Below are 10,567 nucleotides of genomic sequence, written 5' to 3' on the forward strand. Positions count from 1 at the left end.
GAGCTTTGGAGGAAAGTATCTGACAAGTTTATTTTTAGATTTGATCGTTTCTTTCATGAGATACCTGAAGAGCTGTCTTAACACAAAATGTATGCAGTTGCCGTACTTTTCCAGGTAACCTTTTGAGCACCAGGTATCCCTCCCACGTGCATTCCTCAGGACTCCTTATCCTCACCCCAAGGCAAGCAAAAACAAAAGAGAAATTAAAGAAACATCACAATGGTGCTGGTCTGCATGAAAACACCATGATTATCTTTTTCTAATCAGATGGGAGTAATTTTCCTGCTCTCCAACTGACTAATTTTCTCCTCTCTTCCCCCCTCCCATCAGGTATCTAGCAGCTAAATGTTTACAGATTAATTTGCATGAAATGGTCCCTTAGCAACAATCACTCACAGGATCAAATTCCTTTGCTCTCAGATACAGACTTTCTTTTTCTCTTATGATACACTTGTTTTTTAATAAAGATATAAAGTTGAAAATAAAACTCAAATCCCAGAATGCAGCCTATATAAGGCCACAGTTTTTAAAATCAATTTAAAAGACCATGGTTTTCAGCCTGGTATAAAGTGTTTTCAAGCCCCAGAATAATTTGTGTTTTAGATCACATCTATACAAAAGAACAATTTATATAGGCCTGATTAGTTTTAAAAAATGCAGTTGCAGTCTGCTGTCAAGGTCAAGTCAATAGGTCACCAGACTTTGCTTCTATCTCTCTACAGCTCTGACTTCTATGCCCTGTAAGATGAAGTAATTGATGCCAGGAGTGATAGGGAATGGCAATAGTGGAAGGTTCATGGTGTCACAAGACTGGCCTCTTTGGGCACTGATTGATTCTATGAATTTGTCAAATCAAAGACAGTTTAAGGAATTGGCTTCCAATTCTGTCAAATGATTATTATCTTGCTCATTTGATTTATTAATTGGTTTTAGTCCCGAATTAGAGCCAGTTGAAAAGTTGTAGAGGATTCTAATGCAAAGGCAAACCGCAACTTCCCATATCTAGAGGAGGGCGGACAATGGACCATTTTTCTTTGTAGGGAAGACATGACTGGGGGGTTGGAGGTGGGAGAGATTTCCAGCCAGAGCAGCAGTGAAACGTGCCAGTTAATTACCAATTAACGTCTCCAACCAGAGCAGCAGTGAAACGTGCCAGTTAATGACCAATTACTAGGTCTTTGCCACAGTTTTGTTGTTGTTCTACCTGGTTCCCAGAAAGCTCAAGGCCAAAGGAAAACTGTTTTTCAAATATTGATTTAGTTGCAAAAATTCTAGTTTAGTGCTTCAAATAAATTAATCATGATTTTTCTTTCTTTTTTTTTTTTTTTTAAGAACAGGCCAATTATCATCTGATACTAGAGTCACAGGATTTCTTTTGGAAATGATTTGGTGCCAGGATCCTAGTGACCTAAGCTGTTATGCCTTTACCACCCCAAAGGGTGAGACTGTACCTAGGTCAACTGTGTTAATATCACAAATTGCTCTGGGCATCTGAGGGGAGGGAGCACTAAACCTGATATTATTCAGCAGCATCATACCAGCCATTCTGGATGTTTTCAATGAATTTGGAATTTCCCCAGAGTCTTTGTCATATAGGCAAAGATTACTATCTCTATTTTCTAGATCATCAACATAATATTTGTATTAGTCAGGGTTCTTTAGAAAACAGAACCAATAGGATGCATCTATCTATATAGGTATAGATAGATGAGACAGAGACAGAGAGAAAGGAGGAAAGGGAGAGAGAATGAGAAAATGGATAAATAAGGAGATCCAGGATAGCTGATGGTTGAGTTTAGTCCAAGCCCAAAGACCTTAGAACCAGCAAAGCCAACAGTGTAATTTCAAACCAAAGCCTGGCAAGCTTGAGACCCAGGAAGAATTGATGTTTCAGTTTGGGCCCAAAGGCAGGGGGAAAAAAATGATATCCTAGTCAAGTAGCAGGAATCCTCATTCACTCCAGGGTGGGGAGTGGGGTCAGACTTTTTGTTCTATACAGGCCTTTGACTGATTGGATGGGGCCCACCCACGTTAGGGAGGGTAATCTGCTTTTCTCAGTCTACTGATTTAATCTCATCCCAAAACACATAGAATGTCTGACCAAATATTTGGGCACCCATAGTCTAGTCAAAGTCAACATAAAAATAAACATCACAATGTGTTAACTAATCTTATTGTGGTAATCATTTCACAGTATAGGTCTATCAAATTACCATGCTGTACACCTCAAATTTACACAATGTTGTATATCAATTATATCTCAATCAAGCTGGAAAAATTAATCACCACAATATTACTGCAACATGTGCATGAAACACACACCACTAGAAACATCTGCATTCCCTGCAGTCTATTTTGTAAACTTCATATTTAGTGACAGTAAACCTGGGTTGACAGAGAGGCCAGCAGAGGATTTGCATGAATATTTTGCCTATTTGTGATATATGGTATCACATTCCTGTGGGAAATATTGTTTGGCATAATCCGCGGTGCTCCCATCTTTCAGATTAATTGCTCTGACCTTGGTCTACAAGCATAAACAGAAATGTATTTCAGGTAATGTTAGTTCCCATCATAATTGTATTCTGTGCACATTCAGGTGGAGAGGAGTTAAGGACCATCTGTGTTTGCCAGCGGGAGCAAGAAACCTTGAACCAAAAACGAATGCATAAATCTAAGCCTAGATAGGATGCTAGCTTTTACATGAACACTGACCATGGACAGTGAGATGTGCAACAGCAGATCTTTACCTCAGCCAAAACTACAGCATCCAGAAGATAACATTAATGATAAATTGCCATAATATTGTGCCTATAAAATGAATCTTCTGAGTTGTCTTGAAAACCTTTTGTGTGATTACATCTATTAGATACTGGGTATGATAAACACCTTTTAATATATTTTAAAATTTGCTGCAGGCTTGCCAGTGCTTAAAACAACAATTGTCAAATGACTATGTATTGAGGGTACTCCAAATCACACTGCGTTCATCAAAACTAATTCTACCCGGGGAATTTATAAAATACTTTGACAATAACAATTGATAACAATTGTAGAGAAATTTAGGGTCCTAAAAGTCACTTTGAATTTAGAAACATTTTGTTTACAAATATTTACCTAACTCACTATATATGAAAAACCAACATGTATCTGGTTTTTTAAATTGCGCATCTTTATTTAAAATATGTTTTAAGGGGTGCCTGGGTGGCTCAGTCAAACGTCCAACTATGGATTTCAGCTCAGGTCATGATCTCGCGGTTTTTGAATTTGAGCCCCGTGTAGGGCTCCACGCTGACAGGGCTGAACCTGCTCAGGATTCTCTTTCCCTCTCTCTCTGCCTTTCCTCCCCCCACCCCACCCCCACTCATGCTCTCTTTCTCTATCAAAGTAAATAAACTTTAAAACAATAAAATGTGTTAAAATAATATAAAATGGAAAGGGGGTGAGCATGTCCCAGTTTCAAGGAAGGAAAGGGAATGACTGACATGTTTGGAGACATAATCTTTCACAGGGTTTGATATACCCAAGACATTCCATCTACAATAAAGCTCATTTTCCATTTTGCTTTGACTATGCATAGGGGCAAGAAAAAGGAGTGGGAGGGAGAGAAAAGAGCAAGAGGGAGGGAGAAGGCAGCAAGGAAGGAAAAGAAAGCTGTCCAAGACACAGACTAGAACAAACCTTAGGCAGTAGCCTCGGTTTCCCTTGTAGGGTGTTTCTAGAAGCAAAAAGCAAATCAAAATCATCCCTCAGAAGCTAGACAGCTGAAAAAATTTTGAATCTATCCTGAAATCCGAAGTAGCTGCAACACCTGTAGCAAGACTTATTGCAAAGGATGAGAAGCAAAAGGCAGAGGAAAGTGGCATTTGTGCAGACATAAAATTAAATTGGTGAGAAAAGTAAAAATTATTCTTACGTGTAAGAATAAAAGTCAATATTTAGCTAAGCAATTAATGATAACTCCATATTCAGTGGGTGAATATGCCATCATTGTATTTAGCTGTTCTTTAATATTTGCTTCACTCTGAATCCTTTATCATTGTAAAAGAATAAATTTTCTACTGCTATTTTGCTAATTATGCTTTTAATAAACATAACTAAAACATTGGATTTCACTCCTCAGTTATATTGAGTAATCTATGCATTGACATCCAAATATCAGCCTTTACCTAATAGCAGCTTCTGAAAAAGCAGACAAGATTTCTAGGGAGAAAAAAAAAGAAGCTATTTGTAGTGAGCCATTATTCCTTTCCAAAGGTGCCAAATTTATTAGGATACTTCGAGTTTCATATGAATTAAACCTAGCTGAAACCAACTTAGGTGAAGGGGAAATGAGCTTCATAACTAGGAAGCCCAAAAATAAAATTCAGGTGTGGCTAGATTAAGGCATTAAATGACTCTCTTATCCATATTTTGGCTGTTTTTCTTGCTGCTCTTTGTATATTGGCTCCATTCTCTCCTTCAACAAACTGACTTTCTATATGGAAATAAAGGATGTTGTCTGGTCTCTCTATTTTAACAGCTCACAATCTGAAAGGACGTGTTTCTCTCTCCTAACATGCATGTATAAAATGCCATGCAAATGTTTTCATTGACCCTGTTAAAAATAGGACTAGTGTACTGGTAATGGGACAAGAAACCCATATTTAGAGTATCCTAGTGCACAATTCCTGTTGTCAAGAACTAGATGAGACACTGATTAACAGACGTTGTATTACATGTTTAAAAATGGGCCCATCACCCATTGGAGAAAAGGTATTGGAAAGGCCAAAACCATAGATCTATGCTGCGTTAAGTGACTAAAAATTTCCATGAGGCATATTAATTTACATTTTTTTCCTCATTTGACTCCAGAATCCTGGGTTTTATAAGAATAGATGCTTCCAGTATTGAACCACAAAAGACCCTGAATAGCCAAAGCAATCCTGAAAACAAAAAACAAAACTGGAGACATCTACAAGCTGACATGCTGACAAGCTGACAAGCTACAAGCTGACAAGCTGACAAGCTACATACAAAGCTGTAGTCATTAAGACAGTATGGTACGGGCACAAAAATAGATTCATAAATCAGTGGAACATAATAGAAAACCCAGAAATGGACCCACAACTATCCGGTCAACTAATCTTCATTCAACAAAGCAGAAAATAATATCCAACGGAAAAAAACACAGTTTCTTCAACAAATGATATTGGGAAAACTGGACAGCAACATGAAGAATGGAACTGGACCACTTTCTGACACCACACACGAAAATAAACTGAAAATGGATGAATGACCTAACTGTGAGACAGGAAACTATCAAAGTCCTAGAGGGGAACATAGGCAGCAACTTTGACCTTGGCCACAGCAACTTCTTACTAGACATGTAGCCAGAGGCAAGGGAAACAAAAGCAAAACTCAACTATTGGGTCCTCATCAAGATTAAAAGCTTCTGCACAACAAAGGAAATATTCAACAGAACCAAAAAGCAGCCTACAGAATGGGAAAATATATTTGCAAAACACCTACCAGATAAAAGGTTAGTATTCCAAAATCTATAAAGAACTTATCAAATTCAACACCCATAAAACAAACAATCCAGTTAAGAAATGGGCAGAAGACATGAATAGGCACTTTTCCAAGAAGACATCCAGATGGCTCACAGACACATGAAAAGATGCTCAATGTCGCTCCTCATCAGGGAAATACAAATCAAAACCACACTCACATATCACCTCACTCCAGTCAGAGTGGCCAAAATGAACAAATCAGGAGACTATAGATGCTGGAGAGGATGTGGAGAAACGGGAACCCTCTTGCACTGTTGGTAGGAATGCAAATTGGTGCAGCCACTCTGGAAAACAGTGTGGAGGTTCCTCAAAAAATTAAAAATAGACCTACCCTATGACCCAGCAATAGCACTGCTAGGAATTTACCCAAGGGATACAGGAGTACTGATGCATAAGGGCACTTGTACCCCAATGTTCATAGCAGCACTCTCAACAAGAGCCAAATTATGGAAAGAGCCTAAATGTCCATCAACTGATGAATGGATAAAGAAATTGTGGTTTAAAATTTTTTTTTTCAACGTTTATTTATTTTTGGGACAGAGAGAGACAGAGCATGAACGGGGGAGGGGCAGAGAGAGAGAGGGAGACACAATCGGAAACAGGCTCCAGGCTCTGAGCCGTCAGCCCAGAGCCCGACGCGGGGCTCGAACTCACGGACCGCGAGATCGTGACCTGGCTGAAGTCGGACGCTTAACCGACTGCGCCACCCAGGCGCCCCAAGAAATTGTGGTTTATATACACAACAGAGTACTACGTGGGAATGAGAAAGAATGAAATATGGCTCTTTGTAGCAACATGGATGGAACTGGAGAGTGTTATGCTAAGTGAAATAAGCCATACAGAGAAAGACAGATACCATATGTTTTCACTCTTACGTGGATCCTGAGAAACTTAACAGAAACCCATGGGGGAGGGGAAGGAAAAAAAAAAAAGGAGGTTAGAGTGGGAGAGAGCCAAAGCATAAGAGACTCTTAAAAACTGAGAACAAACTGAGGGTTGATGGGGGGTGGGAGGGAGGGGAGGGTGAGTGATGGGTACTGAGGAGGGCACCTTTTGGGATGAGCACTGGGTGTTGTATGGAAACCAATTTGACAATAAACTTCATATATTAAAAAAAAAAGGAAATGCAAGTCAAAACCACACTGAAATACCACCTACACCTGTCAGAATGGCTAAAATTAACACAGGAAACAACAAATGTTGGCAAGGATGTGGAGAAAGGAGAACGCTTTTGCACTGCTGGTGGGAATGCAAACTGGTGCAGCCATTCTGGAAAACAGTTTGGAGGTTCCTCAAAAAGTTTTAAATAGAACTATCTTACGACCAAGCAGTTGTACTTCTAGGTATTTACCCAAAGGATATAAAAATATAGACTTCAAAGGGTACATGTACCCTACTATTTATAGCAGCATTATCAAAAATAGCCAAAACATGGAGACAGCCCAATGTTCATCAATTGATGAAGGGATAAAGAAGATGTGGTATATATATGTATATACGTATGTATATATATACATATACAATGAAATGTAACTCAGCCATTGAAAAGAATGGAATCTTGCCATCTGTAACCACATTGATGGAGCTAGAATATATTATGTAAACGAAATTAGTCAGTGAAAGACAAATACCATTTGATTTCACTCATATATGGAATTTAGGAAACAAAACAGATAAACATATGGGAAGGGAGACAAAAAGAAAAAAAGACAGGGAAACAAACCATAACAAACTCTTAATAATAGAGAACAAACTGAGGGTTGATGGAGAAGGGTGGGTGGGGGATGGGCGAGATGAGTGATGGGTATTCAGGAAGACACATGTGTTGAGTACTGGGTGTTTTATGTAAGTGATGAATCACTGAATTCTACTACTGAAACCAATATTTCACTTTATGTTAACCAACCAGAATTTAAATGAAACACTTTTAAATTTATTTTTGAGAGAGAGAGCACAAGCAGGGAAGGGGCAGAGAGAGAGGGAGGGAGACACAGAATTCAAAGCAGGCTCCAAGCTCTCAACTTTCAGTGCAGACCTTGATGCAGGGCTCGAACCCATGAACCATTGACATCATGACCTGAGCTGAAGTAGGATACTCAACCGATTGAGCCACCCAGGAGCCCCATAGAATTTAAATAAAAATTTAAATAAAGAATAGATGTCTCTAATTCCAACATAATACACATAGCCACTATGTATTCAAAGCACCATATTAAGCATTACAAAGTTGTAAAAGAAAGAAAATAATTCTTCCAATGACCTTATAGCCTATAAAGCCGTTGTGGAAAAAAACATGGAAATGCGTTTTGAAAAAGATTTTTAAAAAGTTATATAATTATAATAAAAACTCCTTTCATCAAATATTTTGTATTATACTCCACAATAAAAGTCAAAAGTCTTATAAAAATATACAATAGTCTCATGTATAAGTAAGCATTTACTTATTTTCTTTATTTATGGGCTTAATTATTTCCCTTCCCTGGGGTTCCATTTAGCAAATTAACACACCAGGACACTAAATGGTACTGAGGTGATCTTAAGGAATTTAGATACCTTTCAATTTGCCCAAAACCCAATTTGCCCAAAGGTGACCTAATTAAGTAAGCTTTAAAACACTCCCAAGAGAAGGCTCATATTGCCGCTGAATAGAAAGCTGTGATACAGTATTTCTATTAAACAGTATCTATTGCCCTGTTTTCTGCACAAATACCTACGCAGTAGAAAAATCTGTGCAAGAATATCTATGAAAAAGGACATCAAAGTAAGAATTCAAACATCATGCCTGAACATACACTTTTTTTAACATCATGATTACTGTGCTTTCCTTCTTTCATTAGCCTCTGGATTATAGATTTTTTTTAATGTGACTATCGGTCAATAAATCAATAAGTTCATGGAGTGCATTACATCCATCTGTCACTCTATATGTTTCTATAAATTGTTTTTTTTTTCTTTCAGATTTGAAAGAGAAGAAGGTCATGCCAGAAATAAAAGTATCATCAGGAGAAAATGTTTGGACTATAAGCCGTTCTGCATCATTGGAGAAAATATCGAAGTAAACATATTACCTAGGGAGGAGGCCTGCTGAGCCATCCAGAACAACTTTTACCAAAATATAATTACAGGGGCTGTAAATATATTTGCTTTAATGGCTGGTACTACACCTACAATTATAAGCACTCCATTTACCTGATGCACCTCTGAAAAAATAAAGCAATAAAGGGCTTTGAAATACTGGACAGCAGGTGGGGGGGGGGGGTCTCGTTGCTTCTCAATGAGTTACACCCAGGACAACAATCTCCGCGATGGAGAGACCATTAGCCTCATGCACTCTATGGTGATTCCACACCTGAAGTAACACTGAGTTCTCCAGACATACCCATCATTCTTGTGATTTTGCTTTTTCTGACTGAGTGGGTTGTTTTTAATGCTGTTTCAAACTTAAGGCACCAAAGGACTCAAAAAACAGTAACCAGAAATTTTCTTTAATCAAAAAGATTAAAGAATTTTATACAGCGAGAAGAAATGTGAAGGATACATAGCCTCACTTAGCCTTCTCAATAATCACAGAGTTAAGCATAAATGAAGAGGTCACATAAAAGATAAGACAGTAAGCAGTTTCCAAAGTAGGAACCTGGAGCCTAAAGTAAATTTAGTACAAAAACGTGGAAACTCTGTACAGTACAATATCACAAGTCCACGATTCCTTCCCTGCAAGGCAAATGAGTTTTAGAATTCAGAAACTTTCCAGTTTGAAAAAGATAGCATAGTGTCCACACTGCGTATTTCATAAAACCCCCAGCAGGTTGTGGTGCAATACCTGTAATCAAACACTCCAACAATCTGCAGTGAAATTAAGGAACATTAAAGAGGCTCAAATAGAGGCTCAGGATATATGCATCAGTTCACTTCAGGTTTTCCCACCAAATACCTTTGCAGGAAACTTAGGACCGGGAGTTGTTTTCAGAACTCTTTGGGTTTGGGATGAAAAAAAAAAAAAAAGGACTATTGTTCAGCTTCACAGACCTGGCCACTTCTCTTGCACAGACCTGTCTCCTCAGAGCCTTTCTATTTCCTTTGCTAATAGGCTCTGCCTAGACCTGCCCAATTCCCAGCCTTGGATATAGCCCAGGCTCAAGCTGAAAATCCTGATGTAAGTGTATATTCTTCTGGGAAGGAGTCTTTAGGTCCTAAAATTCACAAAGCATGTCTGTTAGCATTTGCATTAAATTTCCCTACCACTCTTGAGTTAATTCCATTCAAAGAACCACCTATCATGAGAGGAATATTTTTTGTGATAAGGCTGTTGAATATCCAGAATGCAAGAATAGTTTTTAAATCAACTGTGATATTCAGTGAAGTCATAGCCAATTCATCAAAGTACTCAGAAGATTCTGTTTAAGGATGGATGGGGATAAGAAAGAGACATTCTATAGTCCAAACTCAAATGCTGTTGTCTTAGTCTGTTCAGGCTGCTATATCAAAATAGCACAGGTGGGGTGGCTTATAAACAAGAGAGACTTATTTCTCACAGTTCTGGAGGCTGAAAGTCTGATGCCAGGGTGCCAGCATGGCCGAGTGACGACTCTCCTGGTCATATACCTGTAGCAGCATACTCACAGGCAGAAGGGACTAGACAGGTCTGTGGAGACTCTTTTATAAGGGCACCAATCCCATTCAAGAGGGCTCCACCCTCTTGGCCCTCCCCAAAGCCTCATCTCCTAAAACCATCATCTTTGGGAGTTAGGATTTCAATATATGCATTTCAGGGGGGACACCACCTTCAGACCATGGCAGCTGCCTTCAAATATCATACATAATCAGTATTCTTATTTATTTTACACTTCGTACTTGTTGACGTAAAGAGTTGGGGAAGGCAGTGCTACGAAGACACATATTGAGGCATTTAACTTGGCTAATTCAATTCCACACACATAGAAACAAAAGAGGGAAGGAGAGATAACAATTTAAATAATTCATGTGAATCTTGTTACCATTTTACTCAGCTGTGAATA

This window comes from Lynx canadensis, chromosome C2 (genome assembly GCF_007474595.2).
Source record: "Lynx canadensis isolate LIC74 chromosome C2, mLynCan4.pri.v2, whole genome shotgun sequence".
Classification (NCBI taxonomy): Eukaryota; Metazoa; Chordata; class Mammalia; order Carnivora; family Felidae; genus Lynx; species Lynx canadensis.